General features: G+C 47.8%; 1 long non-coding RNA gene across 1 annotated transcript in view; it reads left to right on the top strand.

The window, feature by feature from the left end:
* The window catches only part of LOC147728193 (uncharacterized), a 96,545-nt gene that overhangs the window by 45,873 nt on the left and 26,696 nt on the right, over positions 1–23,976 (top strand). The window contains exon 2 of the long non-coding RNA XR_015309536.1: positions 5,749–5,802. This is a non-coding gene — a long non-coding RNA (uncharacterized LOC147728193). The remainder of the gene's footprint in view (positions 1–5,748; positions 5,803–23,976) is intronic.

The following is a 23,976-nucleotide window of genomic DNA, read 5'->3' on the forward strand; positions in this document are numbered from 1 at the left end:
GGGATCAGCTGCATGGAAAGGATGTCGCCAAGAGTGGAGTGAATCAGGGACCAGTATTGATGTATTTTAGGGCATGTCCAAGAGAGGTGAGTGAAATCCGCAAAAAGACACACCACATTTCTGACAATTTTTAAGGGTGGCACATCAATGGCCCATGACAGCTGATGTGCAAACCTGAGGTTCTCAAGCAAGCGTTTTTTTCCACCAGACAAGGTGTGGACCGATTCAGTATGTCACTACTGGCTCCTGACATTAGTCAAATTTCTCTGTAGGTTGGAATTATTGTCATTGCACCTAGAGCTCTGAGATGTTTAGTTCTGCAAGTAGCATCAATCGGTAGGCTCAAAATTCCCTCTGAGCATCAATGTTTCTCTGCCTTAGAACCAACGATTTAACATTTTGGTGTATACGCTGTTCATCTATCTTGCTTTGTGATTGTGTCCATCAACATGAATAAAATGTAACTGTACTTGGGTCACACATTTTGACCTTTATCACCATTTTGAGCAATCGTATACCTTCTTCAAGCAACCTTTTCACTTTTTATTGCATGAGCCTTAGAGCTTCTGGTACCAGTCATATGCTTTCCGATGGACCACTGTTTAGGGGAGGATGCAGCATGCCTATGCAGCGGGAGTGCTAAAAGTTAATGTTATGTTAATGTTATGTTATGTTATTAATGGGTCTTATATAGCGCAACGGCTACTCCAAAGGAGTGTCCCGGCGCTTTGTACTCCAGACCCAGAAAAGATACTAAGGAAGAACATAACAACAAACAAGAAACAAAGGAAAAGGGGAACAGAACTCTACCTAGCGAAAAACCAAAGTCTTCAGACCCTTCCTAAAGGCCAACAGATTGGCTGTAGAACGTAAAGACAATGGTAGGGAGTTCCAATAACTCTACCTAGCGAATAACCAAGTCTTCAGACCCTTCCTAAAGGCTAACAGATTGGATGTGGAACGTAAGGACAATGGTAAGGAGTTCCATAACTGAGGGGCCAAAAATCTGAAAGATCCCCCTCCCAGACGTGCCCTCTTTATACGGGGAACTGCAGCAAGTGCTAGAGACTCCGATCTTAAGGATCGAGTCGGCCGATAGAATTCCAGCCTCTTCTGTAGGTATTTTGCACCCGTGGCATGCAGTGCTTTGTGGGCTAATGTCAAGGCCTTGAACATTATCCTCTTCCGTATGGGGAGCCAATGGAGGGATTGCAGCAGGTTTGAGGCACTGGCTCGACGGTGCAGGCCGAAAATAGCTCGCGCAGCAGCATTCTGGGTCACCTGCATACGCTGTAAAAGGTATTCTGGGAGACCCAGATATAGAATGTTGGCATAGTCCAATCTGGATCCGATGAGAGCCTGAACAGTTATTCTCCGATGCTCCTCGGACAGCAGAGGGAAAAACTTTCGGAGCATCCTGAGAATCCCGAAGCAAGTCCCAGTCAAGGTTGCCACCTGGGATTTGAGCGAAAGCCCGTTGTCAATTTTAATTCCCAGGTTCTTAGCCCATTTAGAAGACTGGGCGGGAGGGAACTTGTCAGCAGGCCACCAACCATGCCAATCCGGTTCCACAGGGCATCCAAAGAAAAGTATCTCGGATTTATCCGAGTTACACTTGAGGCTGTTCAGATGAAACCAGTTAAAAACAGCCCCAAGGCACTCACGGATACTTTCGCCATCGAATTCTTTGCTCTTGCGGCAGGTGAAAAGAAGCTGGGTGTCGTCAGCATATGAGACGATCCGGGCCCCGTAGGACTCCACCAAATCCGCCAGAGGGGTCATGAGGATGTTAAATAAAGTAGGGCTCAAAACTGAGCCCTGAGGAACTCCGACTCCCAATGGCGGCATTTCGGCGGATCCAGGCGAGGCCCAGACCATTTGTCGGCGGTTGGCTAAGAAGGAACGAAACCAGTTGAGCACCGTCCCCCCTAGACCGATGTCATGTAGTCTTAAGAGGAGATCCTCATGGGGAACGGTGTCGAAAGCCGCCGACAAATCTAACATGACTAACATCACCCTGCCTCCATCATCCAGCACCTCCTTCACAATTTCTGAGACTTCTAAAAGTGCCGTCTCGGTGCTTAGGTTGGATCGAAAGCCCGATTGAGACGCATGAAGAAGCTCATTCGACTCCAGGAAGTTGGAGAGCACGCTATGAACGTGCTTCTCGAGGATTTTAGTAAGTGCTGGAAGGAGCGAAATTGGTCGATAGTTGGACGGGGCTTCCGGGGCAAGGTTGGGCTTTTTAAGGAGAGGGATCACCATGGCCTGTTTCCAGGATGGAGGCAGCACCCCCTGACTCAAGGAGAGATTGAGAATAGGGTTAGCTAGGGGGTTCACAACATCTGCCATTCTAGCTAAGAATTTCGCCGGGCAGGGATCACAGGGCGAACCAGATTTGAGATTCCTCATCAATGCTAAAGATGAGGAAATCGTGAGAGGCGGAAAGTTCAACAGAACCGGACCAGAGATGGGCTGGTGGACTATCTCATTAGACAATAAGCAAGGAGCAACTGTCGGTCTTGGAAGAAAGGATTCCTGAATCTGTCTAATTTTGGTCGTAAAAAAATTAGCAAGTGCACCAAATTTAACACCTAAAGCAAGCTTGTCTGTGCCTCTCTGTACCAAACGCCACCAGAAGTCAGCCACACTTCTTATCAACATACAAACACACCACTGGGGACTTAATTTTAACCTGTCCTCTCAAGAGCCTTCAATTACTACTTCCTACAGAAAAGATATCTGATGCCACTCAGATTGAGACTCTTAGGAAACAGAATGCCTCTGCCCCCTCCTTCAAGTACAGAGACTGAGGCTGCTTCCAAAGCTCTTCCACTACTGGGAGCCCCACCCCGCCAATGCACCTCAGGCCTGACTCACAGCCCTACTGGCTGTTGCACTGCTCGGACCTTCCTAGTTGCAGGTGTCTGCCAGCGGACCTCAGTTTGACAAGCAACAGTACTGAACCCCCTATGTAGTTCTGCCAGTGACCCTCAGTCCTGGCTGGCGGTAGCCAAATAGGACACACTGACTCAAAACCCTGCCAGGTCATCTAAATGCTGACCTGCAGCTCTCCGGCTATACACATTAAAACCACTACGCAGCTCTATCAGTGCACCTCAGTCCAGACATTGAGCACCCCCACTTCTAACAGTGCTGGTGCCCACAGAGCTCTGCTAAGGCACCTCAGTCCGGACATCAAGCACCCCCAGTCCCTCATGTTGTGTGTCACAATGCCCTCCTCCTCCTAAATTGTATCGTTCTGAGACGAATTCAGAAGGGTAGGAGCAGCCGCAGGTACTGGTCATCTAACGACTTTTCTGGACGTATTATTAAAACACCTTCCTGAGCTCCGCCCCGTCCGGACCCCCTCTTCCGGGGCCCCCACCTACGCTCCCTGCACAGGGCCACCATGAGCCTAGAGCCGGCCCTGGTGCTGGCGAATTAATCAGTGGGCGGAGTTCGGACGGCTCCCGGCTGTCATGAGCACATGACTACCGTGACTCATGACGGCCGGGAGCAGTCATGAGCACCACGGCACAGCACCCACACCCCCACCCCCCCCTTGCACCGCAGCAAAATTAACACCGCAGCGAAGGGGTTAAAGTACTGTATATTGTGTGCCAACATTATATGTTTTCTACAAAATGTATTAGGGGTGATTATACACTGACCCAATTAAGTTGTTACATGTGCTGTTAAATGATATTAAAGATCTTACCAATTTCACACAATCGTGGCACTGAACTTGAATGGGATTTGGGGTGGTGGTAACAATTATGATACGAAAAGGAGGTGTGTGAATGAGTGCATAAGGCCTTGTATGTGTAATTGAGCATCCTAAGGGAGAATGTTTAACTTTATAAATACAGTTTGTGTACATTCTTCTTTTTGCCATAACTTAATCTTTTCCCACATTCATTATCAAATAATTAATCCCATAGTACATGGCTAATCTTTACTGCACAATGTAATCCTAGTTATGTTTGATCTCTATTTAGAATGCCAAGTACCTGTACTGTAATGTAATGTAGTTTAGGTGGAACCATAGTAACCTCTTTCAAAACTACAAGGAAACTTTAGTGGTGCCAGAATACACCCCTGTTTAAGTCCATTCCTACAGTTATGTTATATTATAGATATTATGTGGCCTGCCTCCAACCATCATTGGTTTGTTAATTTCTCACCCAGGTTCTGAGGACTCCATCACGAATCGGAGACTGTGCATTGTAGACAGTAGCTAGGAGCATGAGGATATTTGTTGTTTTATAGGTTGCTTGGGTGGAGCCAGATATCTAGAGCGCTGCATGCGGTTTGTCTTGTGCATCAGTGCGTATCCGTCAATGTGACTGTGTACCTATTCTGTGTCAATCCAGGTGGAATGCTCTGACCATGAGCCCGTAGCCTCTTGCAGACAGAATTAAGATAGAGATAAAAAAATGACCAACTCCAGATGGCCACAAGCTTTTGTTGTCAAACTGAGATTGCTAGGTGACCTTGTTGAAGATGCTGGGATCACTCATAGTTCTAAGGATTTCCCCTATCTGACAGATTTGCGGTCTTCATCGGATTTAGTTATTTCTCTAATACACCTTCTGCTGGGATGGGATGCAGACCAGAGCACTTGCTGACCAACCATTCCTTACCCCATACAATGCCGGTCCATCTATGTGGGGGTGAGGCTAAAAGGTAGGTTCTCTGGGCCAGCCTCTGGGATACCAACTCTTCCCTGGATGATCCATTCCTGAGTCATGCCACAAGGCACCAGGGATAAATTGAATATTGTGGCAATACTTTAAAAAAAGAAATCAAGAATGGAAGTTTTAAATATTGTAGGGAATGCCCTTGCTTATTTTACATTGCAAAATCTATTAAAAAATTCAAATAAGTTTTGGCAAAATGTATCTTGAATGGAGATGCCTTTTAATAGATTAGGTACATCACAGAATGGACTGGAACAAATAGATCACAATGATGCAAGTGTAAATTTGCAGAACCAGCTGCACTTTCGGATACATGTAAAATGTAGACTTTGCACCTGTTGGTCCAAATGTTGGCACATCCAGCAGAGGTCCGCGCAGGTAATTGTGGGGGGGTTGCAGGCGAAGGGGATGTTAACAGACAACAGAATAGGATTTATTGATTCAATTTTCCTGAGTCCACCCTCTGTCGTCTTCCAACCCCCCGCACTGCCCCACCACGCTTACCTGCATGGACCACCGCTAAGCGCATCATCGCACCAGCCTAAAGCCATTTATGTAAACCCAAAAAGTTTTAACTAATTTGACACCAGCGCACTGTATTTAACCTGGCTCAAGGTAACACGAGGGAAATATATAAGCGTGAGCTAAGGTTGCAAAATGCCAGCTCATAATGAATGAAGTATATGTTTATGAACCGAATCTTCAGCTGCAACATCTTTACAACTTTGTGTTGGAAACCCTAAATCTGCCAAATATTTAGTGAACAACTAACAAAGACTTTTTGGAGGCAGACGGCTGCTAAAACCTAGGAAGGGTGGTTTTGCTTGCATTGATTGTATTGTTTGTGGTTCTCCAAACTGTGTCCAAGGGTTATGGTGTTAGGATGTGCACTGAACAATTCTTTCTACTTGACTCTCCTGGTGCATTGCCATACGTCGGAATTATAAATCGTCTAAAAAACGCTCACATGTTATACTAAATTGCCTATCCAAAGAAAATATGCCTTTGATATTTTCTCAACAATCCTTTGCTCTTTTATATGCAGCCTTCTTTACCAAGAAATCCATACTGCTGAACAGTGGAGAGGAGTTGAGGCATAGTAAGTTATTTTTACATTTGATGGCTCTGAATGCTATTAATATTTAATTTTCAATTTCTTGTTGATTTAATTTTTTGGGCATTTTCTGGTATCAGCAGAAACAGCCGGTCTTCATGGGCTAAATATTGATATTCCTCTTATGATATTTATTTTTACCTCCAGACAGATGCTGTAATCTAGCCCTCAAATGTAGCACCCTCATCACAAAATTACAAAGCACTAACATTTTCTCCATTTACCACCTAAAGCTTACTGGGCCAAGAACAGGACTACACTCTAATTTGCCCAGTCTTGATAGAGTTATCCGTTTATGCATTTACTGAGGCCAACTGGTCTCTGTTAATGCATGACAGACGAAAAAGGGTTCTTCCATTGCCCTCTAAAGAAGCCTGCCTAAGCTCCTCAGATGCTTCTTGGATAGTGCTCCAAACCTCTAGAACAAGCCCTGTGAAGGTTTCAAAGCTTCTTCTCTTTATATATATATTTAATATGAGAGGGGTTTGCCCTAGTACTCCGACCGCATCTGGGCAGAGACACTGGCAATACAAAAAATAATGCGGCGGAATGGATCAGGAAAAACATTATTTTTTGAAGGAAAATGAAATTAATCCCTCACATGGAAATTAATATCCAAAAACTTCTACTTATTTGAAAACCAACACCAGAACGTGGTCCAAAGTAGTCTATATATATATATATATTTTTTTTTTCTTTTTAAAGGGACAATACACACAAATAGATATACACAAATTCTATATACAAAGCATCAACACATATATCTGTACGACAACATCAATCCTTGTTACCCTGTTTGCTATTACGCATGCAAAAACATTCCAGAAACAATCATTATCACTCACAATCCGTATACAATGAAAGAAGATAGCCCTTGTGAAAAGCACAATGGAGTGGACATTTTTGGCCCTCTCACACGTGACCCACAGGATTGAGCCGCACCTGCGCAGATGATTCTTCTTTCCCACGTTGTTTTTAGGTCGCGCTATTCGATGCGCATGCGCATCGAGCTTGCGAGACTATGGGGGCTTAAACAGTCTTTAACTAACTTGCAAGGAATCGTGGCGATTCCTTGCAGTGCCCGTGAAATTCAAGCTCAATGCGCATGCGCATTGAGCTTAAAAGCGCGTGCACATCAGTTCCCTCAGCCGCACTCCAGGCCCCTGCTGCTTTCACACCCTCTCCCGCTCCGCCCCCTCCCCTGCCCGCCGTGTCGCATTTCTCCTCCCCCCTCCCCTTCTCTCCCTCCGTCTTGTTTTTGCCAGCCGTACTTTCACTTTGACGGCGCCAGGCTGTCTCTTGTTTTGCATTTGTCGGCTTACATAACTTGAATCAATAAAAATCTACCTATCTCATCTAATCTTCACGGATTGCACAGGACTGGATCCAGCCCCCAAAAATCTTAGGGATAAATACTCACTCCATATTCATGTAAGAAATAATCTGCTACTAAATTGGCAAACCTCGACAGTTTAGCACAAAACAAATGTTTCCGGGAAAGGTCTTTTGTTGAGCCGCTCATCACATTGCCCCTTTCCTCCCCTCGTGTTACACCACAGCACTCCCTCTGGCAGCTGAAAAACACTTTCAGACAGAATCTATTTCCCACGGGCGAGCAGGAAGGAGACAGGGACAACTGCGACAATCTTCGCAAAGTAGGAAAACGCGGGAGAGCAACGTCTGAGGTGCCGACCGTGACCCGCCAAGTTCGCTTCCTAGCTCCGAGGATGAGGTTCCTCGGCGTCCGCTGCCTTGGCTTTCTCTCCTGTTTCCCTTTGGTCGTCATCCTCTCAGAGGCTCGGGTAACGTGTGAGTACGTCATTTTTTTGGGGTTGGTATTTCCTATATGAAATTTTGTTCTAATGCGTGTGAATATTCTCTCTGCGCTTGCGACAAAAGTGCACAAAACCAGCAAATGTGAGCTGATTGAATAGGATTACAAACCATGACATAATTGTTTTTCCAAAGTCGAGTTGTGTAATACGGTCTACGACTGGAGACGAAAGTCGGATACTGGCTTAAGCATTGGGATTTTTTAAAAAAAAATTCGAGGACAGCCAAGCCTACGTTTTTACAAGTAAAAAACTCCCCTTCCCTCGTTACATGCAATCGAAACAACACCTCACAGCTGTGCTATTCAACAGCCCACTAAGCCCTTTTCCGGCGAATCTCTGTGACACACTTTATATAAAAACCGAGCTACGGCGCGAATTAAATTTCCCCATATGGCCATATTTCTGGGTCATGACGCTAAATACATTTTTACATGATTTTGACGACCAGAGTGTTTTTTAGCTTGCTAGGTGCACTGCAATGAACTGGTATAGTGAACCCGAACAAACATGTTTACTTTGTCATGAGACATGTCTGTAACGGTCTGACTGAGGATTTTTCCAAGAGAAGGAAGCTACGTTAAAACGCGCTTTAATTCACATACAGGGGCGTCTGTTTATTTGTAAAACAAACAAAACACGCTCTCCGGAAAGATTTTGCTGAGCATACATTTTGTTGGAACTCCCAGTAAGCCGCCGAATGAAAACATTGTCTGAAGGTGGCGTGCCCAAGATCTCTTTAAAGCTGATTAGCTGCAAGGCTTTTTAATTGGATCTGATCTATGTCGGTGAGACATGAAGAATAAACTTCGGAAACCTGAACTCTGCTGAAAGTGAGCTGTAGCGCTTACAAGCAGCAATCGTACCGGTCAGTCAGTGAGCTAGCGTCCACGTAGGACGTGAAATATTACTTTTTCATGGTGTAGTATGTAAGGGCGAATAAAAACAAACCAGCAAAATGTTGCCTACTATTTGCGTAGTTGTATTTAATTAGCTGGTAAAAGCCTGTTATTTTTCTGCTTTTTAGCATCTACTGTGAAGGGTTACTTTATCTCCATGGGAGAATCTCTACATGTACAGCTGGCGCCTGGCACGTGGTTAGTTTAATTACGCCGGATTAGGTGCTAAAAAGCAAGTTATATATTGCTTTTTAGAATCTGCTGTGAGTTGTTAGTTGACCTCCATGGGGGATATGTGCATGTTTCTAAATGGCGCCTGGCGCTACGTTTATGAGCTTCGTGTTTGTTGTTAAACATTTAAGCCTTATGCTTTGTAGTACAAGAACTGTTAATAATAGAATCGGTGGCTATGTCACTAGCGCCATGTGCGCTTCAGTAACAAGCAGATAAGAAATTTGACCGTATTTTAACAGTATGCTGTTGTAATACGGCTACTTTTCTTTATAGCGTACTGTTTAGTTTTATTTACATTTCATATATATGTCATTATATACAATAGCTTTTGCTGTTGTTCTGTTTTTTTGGGAGTTATGCATTATACAAGAACAATACTAAGACTTAATCTAAAGCACACCTATTGCGCGACCAGTTACTGATAGTTTAAGAAATCATCAGCACAATCTTAGGCTGAAAAACGATCCAGCACACAGCCAGGTTCAAAACAGAGCCAATCCCCAGCCAGTCACAAAAGTATAATGCTCCTATTAAAACTTATACATGCTAGACGCAAGCAAAAAATACTCTTACCCGAAACAATAATAAACAGTTAATAGCCATGTTAGAAACCACCTTATTTTTTAGGGAAAGAACAAACTTGTAAAGCGTTGCCCAGCACAATTTCATTCTGCTGCAGTATAAACTTTAAACGGGTGCCTGTACAAGCACATAACATAGGGAGGGGTGGACTTTAGTTACAGCACTAGGAGTACAGGGTTGGAGCTTAAACTTTCATAGTGTTAGTGCCACTGCTGTAAGTTCTCACTTTTTAACAGCATACTCTTTCATTTGCCAATCACTAAGCCAGGGCTCCTCCATTCCTTTAGATCTGCAGCAACCCAACAACTGTCTTAGTCTCCTCCCCCCCTCTCACCGTCATATTCCTTTGTAAACTGTATTCTACTCCCAACAAACCATGTCCTCACAGACAGCAAATACTCTGTTTTTGCCATCTAGAAATCTGAACCGCACACAAGCAACCCATCCAATAGGGCCATACCTATTACTAACTTCCTACGCTAGCATAGCAAAGGTAGTCTAACCTAGCACCACCCCTCCATTGACTAACTACACCTAAGGTAGTCTAACCTAGCACCACCCCTCCATTGACTAACTACACCTAAGGTAGTCTAACCTAGCACCACCCCTCCATTGACTAACTACACCTAAACTCAGTCCTTTACAGTCTTGTTAGGATCTGTGCGGGGCGTTTGCAGAGGAATGCCACACTGCTACTTGTTGTACATACATCAAAAGCAGCATCTCCAATGCGTCATACATTACCTACCTGCTAATAAGCAATGCCTACAAACCACCTCGAGTGAGCATTAACTGCAAAACAAAATGCTCAATCAGCACCTTGCACAAAAGTTACCTGCAACATGTTGCATAGAAATAGCACAACCATATGTTGCTTTTTTTACAAAGGGCTTACACATTGCGCAAAAAACACATCTAGCAGTATTAGCAAAGGCCTTAGCTAGCACTTTTGTGCGAATTGTTGCATGTCAAGTCTGTACAAAAGGCATACTATTCACCTTTACAGTATATGCTGAAGTCAGCACTGTGCATGGAGTTCGCACCTATTGCGGTCACTGAGCCTCAAACTGCAAACAAAAATACTCAATTAGCACACAGTGCAAAAGGTGCCTGCAAATTATTGCACCAAAATAGCACAACCACATGTAGCTTTTTTATACAAAGGGCTTACAGATTACATAAACAACACATCTATCTATCGCCATCACTCTAGGTGTCACATTTACGAAAGTTAAAACTATTGGCATTGTAAATGACAAAGCTATTAATTTAGCTATTTTCAAAACCAACACATAAATAAAAAAAGTGTCCTTTACAATACCAATAGCTCAAACTTTCCTAATGCGAGACCTATTGCATTTCCAATGCTTGTTAAGTGTTTCGTTTGATCTGGAAATCATTCTGACCTTGGAACTCCGACTCAGGGAGTTGCTGGTACCTCCCCTACAAGCGAGTTTCCTCACGAGTAGTGCAACCACGCTAGAGATTTCAGCGGAATAAATAATACCCATATTGGACAATTGTACTTCAGGCACTGCGTTATCCACATCTTTGTGACAGTCGGAATTAATAGAGGTTTCCTTTTGCCCAAGTCCTGATGAGATTGAACCAATCTCCGTGCCTCTCCGCATATTTCCGTTACACGACGCCCACCCGCCTCCCGCCCGCCTTAATAAATATTTAAAAGCCTGAACTGAAACTTGAATAAAAAGTAGCTTATCGCTGCCACAACCTTCCCCATCGCGCCTTCATCTGGAAACTGTGCATGCGCGGGAGCCTGCGCATGCACATTCCTCGCCAGGACTGCACATACGCAGTCTCCCATGCATGCACAGTTTCCAAGGGCGGCTGGCGGGCGGCCAACTTCCGTTCCGCCCCTGAATGTGCAGAGATTTGCCACAAATTTCAGCCCTCTTTGCACAAGGGCGTAAGGGCAAATCTCTGCACATTCCGTGGGCGGAACGGGGTGTCCACCCACCCCTAGTCTATCCCCATTTTACACACTGGAAAGAGCACACAGAGTCCGAGCCAGGCCCCTAAACTGAATGCTCCACAATGAACGATGTGGCTCGTCTGCTCGGGAAACAGACACCGCAAAGCAGTTGCAACGCAGCCGTTACAACGCAAGTCGTTATATCGACTTGCGCTGGATGGCACTATAACGTAAGGAATAGTAAGATTTACTATTCCAACACCTTCCCTACTGTACTTAGACTGGTGTTGGAATAGTAAATCTTACTATTCCTAAGTCCAGCGCCCTTCAGCGCAAGTCGTTGTAACGACTTGCGCTGTAAAAACTGCGATGTAACATACCGCAATCATGTTGATTGCGTTGTTACATCACATATTCAATCCGCTCTACTTCAAGGATCGAGACCATATTATATCACAAGCCAGCCAGAACAATAATCTATAAATTGTTAACAACAAGGTCATGGTGTTCCTGGATTTCACAATTGAAGTGCAGAGACAGCGGACCACCTTTTCGATGGTAAAGAAGCACCTACGCCAACTACTGATTTCATATGCAATGTTGTTTCCAACCCAAATGAGAGTTGTTACACCAGTTGGGACCCAGTTCTTTCAAACTCCACAAGCGGCTTAGGCTTGGCTCGATACCGTCCCACGGATCAAGAAGGGGTTCCTTGGGATCAACAACTTGGATGAGTCAAGTGGACCCGGATAAAGCTAGAACACCATACTCAACAGAAGCTACAGAGAAAAGACCCAGGGCATATGTACAAGTCCCTATCGCGTCACAACGTCACTTTTACTGATGTTGTGGTGGGGATAGGGGCTTAGCCTTATTTACAAGGCAGCGTTAAGGTGACCCCTCCTGCACATAAACAATCTTAAATGGCGAATTGTAAGTCCTATGTGTGCTGCTATGTGCAGCACACATAGAAGTTGGAACTCGTAATTTTTTAAATGATTGTTTATGTGCAGGCAGGGACACCTTCCCGCACATAAACAATCATGCATGGCGTTTTGCTGTTTCTATGTGTGGTGCACAATGAAACACACATAGAAACGGCAAAAATAAGAAGAAATAAAGCATTTCTCCTCGTTTAACCAAGTTAAGACCAGGTTTTTTCTGGTCTTAATTTTGGTGCTGCCTCCTATTTAAACCACCTTTGTAAATAAGGGGCAGCGTCAATATCAATGGGTGTTGCGTGTTAACACCCATTGCCCACCTCTTTCACACTAAGTATAGCGTAAAGGGTGCTTTATTTACAAGGCAGCGTTAAGCCATTATAAGTAGCTTAAAACTGCCGTGTAAATAAGGTGAAGCCCATATCGCCACAGGAACGTCTTTAAAAGTGACCTTCCTGTGGCGATAAGGGCATCTAAATATGCCCCCTGCGGGCATATTTACAAAGAAGTGACAGAGGATGGTGTTATCCTTCTTGACTTAACACCGCGCTCCATCACTTCTGAAAAGCAGGGCTGCACCGTATTTACAACAATACGGTGCAGAAATGCGTATCCCCATGCGCTTGCACTGATTTCAGCTGCCTAGCGCCATTGCAAGTACCCTTGCACCATAGTGCAAGGATACCTGCGTTGGGGGAAATGATTGTTTATGGGCAGGAAGGTATACCTTCCTGTCCATAAACAAACTTAAATAGCGATTTGTAACTTCTTTGTGTGCTGCTTTGTGCAGCACACATAGAAGTTGCAACTCGTCATTTTTAAAATGATTGTTTATGTGCTGGAAGGGACACTATCCTACATATAAACAATCATGCATGGCGTTTTGCTGTTTCTATGTGTGCTGTACAATACAGCATGCATAGAAACAGCAAAAACGAGGAGAAATGGTGCAGTTCTCCTCGTTGCACCATGTTAAGACCAGCTTTTTTTGGTCTTAATTTTGGCGCTGCCTCTTATTTACTCCACCCTTGTAGATAGGTCGCAGCGTCAAATTCAGTGAGTGTCGCTGCGGAACGCCAACCTCAACACCCATTGACCACCCCTTTGTTGCTAAGTATAGTGTGAAAGGGTGCCTTATTTACAAGGCAGCGTTAAGCCACGTTGAGTAAGTAAGGCGAAGCCGTATCGCCATAGGAACATCTTTAAAAGTGACATTCCTGTGGCAATAGGGGCTTGTAAATATGCCCCATGGAGATTGAGCTCTACCGTTCACTTGCTCTATCTACTTTGAGGAAAAGTGCGAGGCATTGCCTACACTGGCTACGCAGGGAATTCTACTCTGAAACTCCCTGCCTACAAACTTCTAAGAGTTTCAAAGGTGAAGTCAGGAAATAATAACGGAGGTGCACCTGACGGGTGGGAGCATCACACGTCCCACACATGCCTTGGCTGAGGTTCAGACAGGGGCTGAAATTGGGAGGGAGGGGTGGGGGGGTGGAGGGGGAAGCAGACCACAAAACAGAACTGTGTGAAAAAGGCCGCTTTATTGAAACAGGTGCACATTAACAAAATATAAACCTCGGTAAACGCCTTACAAAACTAAACCTCACTAAATAAACTTTTACCTCAAAACCCCAGACCCCACCCCCACCCCTAACACGTCATTGACCCCGCCCCCACCCATACATTACAACATATACAATACCAACAATGCAAATTCCATCATAATTAAACATAACACATCCCCCATACTGATAACCAAAATCCCCGGCCTGCCCCTCAAACAACGTCATTCCCCCTACCATATGAAACACCTCAACAAATCAGCCTGCCCAAATCACCCCTACAACGACCCAACCAAAACAACGAAGCATCAGAATCCTGCCAATCCTGGCAAAAAACACCATTGAGCCCCGCACGGCACCTGTTCCAAGCGACAATACAAAACGAAACCCTATGTATACCAGTTCCAACAAAAACCACCTAAAAAGAATTAAAACCCAAGAAGATAAGAAAATATAATAGGGAGGGAGGGAGGGAAAACGAAAAACACTGTAAACCCCGGCCACCAGGTCACCGAAATCTAAAATGGTGCCCAAGGGAGGAGTCGGAGCCATATATAGAGGGAATTGAGCGCTACCAAAAAGAAGCCCAAATACAAAAAATGCGCACCGTGGTCTAGAATAAACCCCCCCCCCACCACGACCCTCCCAAACTGCCCGGGAGGTACCTCCCTGTGGTCGGCGGCCCCCCCCCAAGCCCCTCTTGGGAGGGAGGGGGGGGGGGGGAGAAGCAGACCACGAAACAGAACTGTGTGAAAAAGGCCGCTTTATTGAAACAGGTGCACATTAACAAAATATAAACCTCGGCAAACACCTTACAAAACTAAACCGCACTAAATAAACTTTTACCTCAAAACCCCAGACCCCTCCCCCATCCCTAACACGTCATTGACCCCGCCCCAACCCATAAATTACAACATATACAATACCAACAATGCAAATTCCATCATAATCAATTAAACATAACACATCCCCCATACTGATAACCAAAATCCCCGGCCTGCCCCTCAAACAACGTCATTCCCCCAACCACATGAAACACCCCAACAAATCAGCCTGCCCAAATCACCCCTACAACGACCCAACCAAAACAATGAAGCATCAGAATCCTGCCAATCCTGGCAAAAAACACCATTGACCCCCGTCACCCAGGAAGCGGGAGGGAAGAATACTGACCTCCCACTTTCTGCCCCCCAAAGCAGACAAATGTAAATGTAAATGTTTTTGTACAGCGCACAGCTACCCGCAGTGGGTTTCCCGGCGCTTGTACGAATACCGCAAGGGAACCCTTCCTGGCTTTCCCTGTGAAGTGTCCACTCCTGGGCACCCCCATGGTGCAGACCAGGCATCCCTCGCGTTGTGGGGGCCGTTGTGGAGACTAAGCAAGCTATTGCCCAGAGTTGCAGCGTGGGACCCATGATCAGAATAGGCACTGAGGCGAGAATATCCGGTCAGGGGAATTAATGAGCCCGAGACCCGCCAACGTGGGAATCGAACCCTGGTCCCTGGCCAGAGCTCTGCATCGAGGTCTGCCTGCTCTAACCATTGAGCCACACTTCTTCACACAAAAGAATGAATAGTCCTGAACACCTCAACCAGTAAACTCCTGAACCTTCAAACAGCGGGACAAAACTTACCGGAGTTCCAACAGATATAAATCCATCCCTAACCGCGAAAGATGAACACCATCACTCCTAAAGAACTCAATCGTATCAAAACGAATATCACTATGCACAACCCTGCCAAAACCTAACCCCCTACAAAACCTGGAAACTTCCAAATTAATCTTCCTGCGTGCTCTATCTACTGCTTTAGGCTTGAGGGCACCCCTCCAGACTCTACGAGGAACTAATTCCGTCCACAGAACGTGGCAACCTGACCACTGCTCCTTCACCAGCATAAGATCTCTTTTCATGGCCCGTAACAGCACAACACCCTTGACCCCACACAAGTCGTTCTCCCCCAAATAAATGAGTAACACATCCGGGCATCGCCCCCCAACCAACCAGGAATTTAAAGCAGGAATCAAATCCCTCCAAAACATCCCACCTTTACCCTTCCAAACCACAGAAAACAAACGCTCATTGAAATCAAGGAATGGACCAAAAGAACTAAGGCAAGCTTGAACATGAGCCCATTTGACAAACGAATGGCCCACAACCCATATGGTCATTTCTGCCGCTCTGGGGCCAGCCACAGAACCTGAAAAGAGAAAAACAGCATCAAACTTATGACAAAGCAGATGACGCAAGCGCCCCCCCCCCCGCTGGCCGCACATAACGCTGAAAGCAATTAGATGACCAACCCCCTAAGCACATGATATCCCGCCTAGACCAACCCCGTTGAAAAGCTTCAGTGGCAGCCCCAATTCGAAATGAATGAGTACCATAACGGGACTCGTCCAAACCGAGGCTCCTCAAAGCCTTCCTAAGGACCATACGAAGTTGATATTCAGTGACTCGAGACCCATCAAGATGACGAAAAACACCAGCTGAAACATCCCCACCAGACAAAACCAACCAACGCCGAGCCCACTGTAAAGGGCAAGTCCCCGGGGGAGAGGACGCAAGTAACCAAATGCCCTTCCCTGTACTCTTCTGATCGGTTTTTGACCTGCGTAGTCAAATGTGAACCCCTCTGTCAGACAAATGAACCTCCTGCCATAACAAACCAGGAATAAACTTAGAACCCAACAATTCCAAAACTCGGAAAGCCCCAAAAAACATCCACACCATAAGAGTGGAAAAAAGGCAAGACTCAAAGGAATCCCTGCACATCGAGGGCAATGCCTCAACCACCCTCGCTAAAGTCTGCCAAGACAAAGGAGAGCGGACAGGACTCTCAGATCCCTGCTCCCTGGACCAGCCTTCTAACATTCTCTTCCCCACTTCCCCTGCCGAAGGAGAATAACCCCAAAGGAGCCTACCCATAAATGCTATGCCCGCTAATTTGCCAGCTATGGTTACTTTAGACAAGCCTTTGTCCATCAGGTCAAGAATAAACTGTACTACATCTTCTGCCCTTTGCCAACCAAAATCCCTTCTACAAGCACCTGACGCTAAAAATTCAGACCAGGCCAAGGAATACGCTTCTCTAGTAGAAACCGCCAACAAGTTTACCACCAGCTGTATGACCCTACGTTGCCTACATACCACAGATGTTCCGGCATGGGGGTCGGAGTCCTGTCCGCGTCCTTGGCAAGCCCATGGAATCTCTCCCACTATGAACGAGACAAAGCATCCACAATGTCATTGTTCACTCCGGGGATGTGCAAAGCTCTAAAGCTGATATCAAACTTCAGACAACCCAACACAAAAACTCGAAGCAATTTCAGAACTTGTTCATCCCTGGCTGACTGTCTGTTAATGATATCTACCACAGCCATATTGTCAATTTGAAAAAGGACCTTCTTATGGGCCAGATCCGATCCCCACAGCGTCAGAGCAACCAGCACCGGGAAAAGTTCCAAAAAGGTAATGGACTTCCCCCACCCTGCCAGTCCTCCGGCCATTGTTCCGCGCACCATTTGCCTTGCCAATACAAACCAAAACCTTCACTGCCTGCCGCATCCGAAAATATTTGCACATCCCACAACCAGTCTTCCTCCCGAGCCAAAGGAACTCCATTAAAAGACTGCAAAAAGACAGACCACATCCGAAGATCTTCCTTAACTCCGGCAGACAGCCTGACATGGTGATGAGGCAAATGATGGCCAGACAGAGCACGACCCAGGCATCTACAAAATGTCCTCCCCACCCTGACCACCTGGCATGCAAAAATCAAATGGCCCAACAAAACTTGTACTTCCTTCACAGTTACTTTGTGACATTGCAGCATTGATGCCAAGAGCTCCAACATTTTCACCTTCTTTTCCACAGGTAAGCGAGCTTGCATGGCCACTGAATCAAGTTCAATCCCCAAAAAAGACATGGTCGCGCAAGGACCCATGGTCTTTTCTGACGCTAATGGCACACCAAGGAACTCCATAAGCATCTCAAACGTGTCCAGAGCTGTTTGGCACTCCATAGAACCAGGGGCACCCACAAAAAAGAAATCGTCCAAGTAGTGCGTCACTAAGACATGACCACTGCACTGAGTGAAAAACCATTGCAAGAAGGTACTAAAGGATTCAAACAGGGAACAAGACACAGAGCAACCCATTGGCAATGCTTTGTCCACGTACCATTTACCGTTGAAATGGATGCCCAGAAGACTCCAATCGTCTGGATGGACAGGTAGCAAACGAAATGCAGATTTAATATTGCATTTTGCCATTTCTGCAGATGGACCCGCAGACACAACCAGGGACATGGCAACATCAACCGAGGAGTATGACACAGAGGCAGCCTCCCCATCAATAAAATCATTGACTGAATACCCCTCTGGCCATGAAAGATGTTGGATTAACCTAAATTGACCGGCCTCCTTCTTGGAAACTACCCCAATCGGAGACACAATCAAGTCCTGCAAAGGCCATGAATCAAAGGGGCCTGCTATCCTACCCTCTCGCACCTCTCTGTCCAGTTTGTCCTGCACTACCTCTGGGTGTTCGTAGGCCGATTTCCAATTTTTTGCAAAGCGTCTCTGACGCGGCCCGTTGTAACCAAGGCGAAAACCTACAGCAAAACCTTCCCATAACATCCTGGAAACTCGCACATCCTCATATCCCTGCAATGCTTCTGACAACGGACCTAACTTAACCGGAGTATGAGCCTTTGGGCCCAGACCCTTGAGGAGCCTTTCCCCTTCTGGAAGGCTGGGGCTATTGTGAGGTACTTGCAACATTGACTGCCGGGCGCACCCACTGCTGGCTGCTGGAGTTCCCCGCAACCCAACACTTGAACAAGGGATGTTTTCTACCACACTGGGAACACTCATGCCTGAAGCGACAATATTCTCTGTTGCACGTGCCTTTATTGAAATCCCAGCAAGTACCGGTTCCAACCTGTGCTGATGAAGTACTCCCCCACCCCACCCCGGGTGGGCTTCCCCTGAAAGGGCCGATAAACTAAAGGTAATCCGCTAGCCGTAAAAATCCTTTTACCTCCAGCTGATGCACCCATCGTGTGTTGCCATAAATCCGTATCCAGCTCCCCCCACTTTGCTTCCGGATCCCAAGCCATGCGGGCTCGAAACTCCTCATCGTACCGAGCCCAAGCAAAGCCACTACCAGTAATTTGGGCTTTACGTATCACATCCATATATTTAAAAATAGCAACGCAGCGCTCTGGAAATTTCTCACAGTAAACGCTAGCATAAATCAAAAATGCTGCAGTCCAATTCTCAATATTCAAATGAACTTTAGGGCGCTTAGCCAGCTCATATTCCTCCTCTTTAGAGCCTTCTTTAGATCGAACTTCCCTATGTAAAAGTTTCAAAATCTCAACATACTCGCCCTTCCAAATCCTTTCCTTAGTGGCCAGCATCAAATGTGCCCCCAACGGTTTTGTAACTCCCATGTAAGGCAGTTTCTTAATTTTCAATTCTTTACTATGCAGAGTTTCCTTACCAATGGTGACTTCGTCCGTGTTCACACCACTCTCCACCTTGGAACTTAAAGCTCCCCCATCCACCAACACCTTGATCTTTAACATAACGACCTTTGTAAAGTTTACTCTCACGTGTTCCCCCTGCCTCTTCACCCCCTGTCCCCACAGACACCATTTTTGGTCTGGCCCGTGGTTCAAAAAGCTCACCTGGCTGTAACAAGGGGGCCTGACCAGGCACCGACCGCCATGACGCAGGGTCAACGCTGTCCACCAGACGAGGAACCCTCACCAAGGGGCCGCGCTCTCCTCCAGGTCCAGATGCCGTAGCCACTCTAGGAGGTATCACTGGCGGTGCCTGAAAGAAACTACGAGAAGGATGAGAGAGCCCCCCTGAACCTCCAGATCACGAACTTCCCCTTCCTCAGGACTTTCTTCATCGTAGTCTAACACCAATGGCTCCTCCACCTGTGAAGGGCCTGCAGTAAACACTGTAGCATGGGCCTTACCGGGCCCTGTAGAACCAACCAGGGCCTTACCGGACCCGTCAGAACCAAAACGAGCCTGACCAGACTCTTTCCACACACCAGCAGGAGGAGCCGACTGTCCACGTCGGTACTCCCCAACCCTTTGACGATCCAGTAGCGCATCTTCTGTCATCCGCTCAATCCGTCGTGAAGGCCTAGAAGTTGGGGCCAGTGAGGTCGCGCCGGACCTGCGTGTACTGACCGCACCGGTATCCCCCGACGGTACGGAATGTGCCGCGCCAGGCTCCACCCTCCCTTCTCCTCGGCGCCGCAGGGCCGCGCTACGCCCTACTGAGTCTGCGGGTCCTGGAAAATCCCTAACCTGCGGAGAAAAAGATCGGACTGATGTGCCGGGACCCTGCAAAATACATACACCCTGAGCACCACTAGCAGGCCCGGACTGGCCGTTGCGGGCACCGGGCAATCCCCCGGTCGGCCGCATGGGTGGGGGCCAGTTTTGGGCCCCAGGGGGCCGTTTTTGTTACAGGGCCGTTTTTTGCAGCATAGCTGCAAAATCGGCCCTGTAACAAAATCGGCGAAAACCGGCCCTGGCAAAGAGCACGGTCGCACCCCAATCCACCCCCTGGGGGGGGGGGAGGGGGAGGCCGGCCGAGCACTTTGCCAGGGCCGGTTTCGGTTCCCAGTCCGGCCCTGACCACTAGAATGCACCCTACCCTACCAGTCCCCAACGGCTGCGCAGAATCAAACAATCTACCCTGTGTAGCATCAGCCCTACGCGACACCGGCGCAGTAGGAGGGGAATCAGGCACCTCTTCAACACTGCTCCAGTCCAACATGGATTGTACAATAGACGCTGCAGGGCCCAAAACCCGAGCACCTCGAGCTGCGTCACCAACAGACAAAGACACCCTGACTTCAACAGACTGACTCCGAACAAGCGAAGGACGACCCTGTGAACCCCGAATCCTCTGTGCAGGATGTTGCCCCAGCACAACCACACCAGCCTCCTCAAGTGCTGCACCCTGCAGCCCCTCCGACCAAGACGGAAAAGTATCCAGACCTCCTCAAGATCTAGCATCTCTATCCGGACCTCTATCCTCAGAAGATCCAACCAAAACTGGCCTGCTACACAGAGAATCCGCAAAAACCTGCTCACCAGGAGCCCAAGAGCGAGAAGGGGGGGCATAAGACCAGGTTCAACCTCCAAATTCTGCTGAGGAAAAACCTCCCACCCTTCCATCTGCGCCCACTCCCCTTCACCCACAGAAACACTGTGAACCATAGACGCATCTCCCTTCGGAGAATCCTGAGGAGAAAAAAGGAGGGGACTGAAGGGGGGGCCCAAACCTCCAACTGCCCCGAAGAACCAAAATCAGTACACATAACCCTGGAACTGGGGGGGGGGGGGAACCAAAACAGGAGCGGGGGTAGAAACCATAAAACTCTGCCCCTCCCCAGTCGTCCCACCGGTGCACACCTGCTCTGGAAGCGCTAATAGAGGGGGGGTGCTAACCAACCGCTGAAAACCCTGACCAGACTCCAAATCCAAAGCCAAGGCTGGCGAATGCACACGAACCGGCTGAAGGCTCCCACCTGCCTCAACCAGCTCCGTTCCAGACACCGGTAGGAACGACACAGAAGCGGAACGCTTCTTCAAACCACCCTGCGCCGACCACGCTGCGCAGGGGCGGGCGCGGCTCGCGGCCTTGAAGCCGGAGCCACATGGGAAATCGGCGGAGCCAGAAAGGCCCCATCCTGCCCCACCTGACTCTCCACAACCCCAGCACCAGGTGTAAGAACAGCGCCCGCGTCCTGCACCACAAATGAACGCGCCTTCGCACCTGGAGCCGCTTTGCGGAAACACGGGCGGCCCCTATCACTCACCCCATCCAGCTTCTGACGTTTCGGGGTCAAACACGCAGCGACCACCGCTGCCACACCAGCAGAAGCCTGCCGAGTAGGCCGCGACGGTCCCACCACGTCCCCCAACACAAGGTCAAGACGGCCCGCTTCGCTAAGCAGACGAATGGCCTCCAGAACTCGATAGTCTTCAGCTGCCATAATCTCAGATAACAATTAACTACGCCACAAACACTTCAAAATGAAAAACACTATAAACCCCGGCCACCAGGTCACCGAAATCTAAAATGGTGCCCAAGGGAGGAGTCCGGAGCCATATATCGAGGGAATTGGGCGCTACCAAAAAGAAGCCCAAATACAAAAAATGCGCACCGTGGTCTAGAATAAAACCCCACCCCCACCCCGACCCTCCCAAACTCCCTGTGGTCGGCAGCCCCCCGAAGCCCCCCATGGGTCCCAGCAGTGGCGTAACATAAAATTATGGGCCCTCCTGTAGAAAGTGAGCAGGGGCCTCTGAGCCTCCCATATTTCACTGACCCTGAGGCGGGAGGGCCCTCCCCCTACTAAATGATTTGGGGGCCCTCTGCACCACAGGGGCTGCAGGTGCTCGTGCCTGGGTCTCCGATGCAATGCAATGGATTTTAAGAGCTAGAAAATTCCATTGCTCGAACATGACCCAATTGTACAGCTCTCTACTGCACAGCGGAATTGCTCTCCGCGCACAACAAGCAATCAGGGCCTAAAATGGTCTAATTTATATTTGTATCAAACGTCTGTATGTGAAAATGTATATGGGCCGGAAATTCCGCATGTGCACATTTTAGTCATAGGAGCTCTCAGTAGTGCTACAGCTATTATACCCCTGGAATATTTTTTTAATTCTTATGAGGTCAGATATTTGCTTTGAATGCAGGAGTTATCCTTTGGCAGCAAATTCCAACTTGTTTTGATACGTGAATCAGGTTGCAATTGCTTTCCCTGAGCAAGGTCTCAAAATATCGGAGCCTGGAATGGTTTCCTTCAAACTGTTGCGTCCTGCTGGACACAGTTAAGGGGCAGATTTACAAGCCCCTTGCGCCTCTTTTACGCCCCCGTTGCATCACTTTTGTGACGCAGCGGCTGTGCAAAGCCAGCCCATGCTGCGGAGTATTTACAACGTGACGCATCTGGGAAATGCGTCACGTTGTAAAGCCCTGCACCACATGTATTCGTTCCTGCGCAGGGGGAGGGGGGTGTTACGGCGCAGGAACGCCTCTAAAGGAGGCACATTTAGGGCCATGCTGCGTCAAAACCCTGTGCCTGCTTGAAGCAGGCGTAAGGATTGACGCAGCATGTTAGGGATAGGGCACCTCCGAGCCTTGCTGGAGCTGCGTCTCGCTTGCTATGCAACTCCAGCAAAGCGCCGCCTTTCCGACGGGGGATGCGACACGCATCTGTCCATCCGTGCACCACGGTGCACCGCATTGTAAATGCGGCGCATCAGTGGTGGCGCACAGGTGGGCAGATGCGTCGCAACTCTTCTGGCTCATCCTTGCTGATTAGCAGAGATGCGCCAGAAGTAGTAAATCTGCCCCTAAGTGTTTTACCAGCTTCTTCCATGAGGGCTTGCTCATACCCCTCCCCACACCCATACAACACAGACGTCACCGGTCAAGTGACCCTGCCAATAAAAAGAACCCAAGAGCATGTGCTCGTGGCCGGTTTCAGTACCCTACTAACGGCGTCTGTGTCAATCATTTATCAGCACGTGGGCCCAGGGTCCACAACACCACATTGACAATGAGCGAGCCTGACCCACGTGTATGCTGGTTGCTTCTGTGCTCTGTCTTTTGTGGGGAAGTCTAACCCAAGGCGACTTGCACCTACTGCCTGCATGGCAATGTCTGTGACAGAATGAGGCGAGATATCGGCCACCAAAAGAGTGAGTCCGGAGGCATTGACAGGTGATGCTCCTGCAGCCCCCCGCCTGTTTGCGTGGCTGAATGAATCGATGGGCAGTGTGAAAAGTTAAGCAGGGGTCAGCGCCGACAAGAAAACATGCCCCAGACCTCCCCTCAAGGTACAGCGGATGTTATGTTTTTGAGCATTCTAGTAGCTGGGCGTGGGCGGAGTCATGGGGTGGAGGAAGAGGCGGGGCACGAGCAGGAAAGGGACAGTTAGAGTAGGGACAGGGACGAGGAAGGAGTGTGTGAATAAAGCTCCTTGAACATCAAGTAGTGTCTGTCATTATTGCATGCACGACACTACAGCGAGGCCCATGACTGTATATGTCCCCCTACCACCTGAGACGCCCGCTAGTTGCCTCTGCCTCCCTCTGTCTGTGCCAGTGAGGAGAGCAGCGC

This window comes from Lissotriton vulgaris, chromosome 3_1, assembly GCF_964263255.1.
Source record: "Lissotriton vulgaris chromosome 3_1, aLisVul1.2, whole genome shotgun sequence".
Classification (NCBI taxonomy): Eukaryota; Metazoa; Chordata; class Amphibia; order Caudata; family Salamandridae; genus Lissotriton; species Lissotriton vulgaris.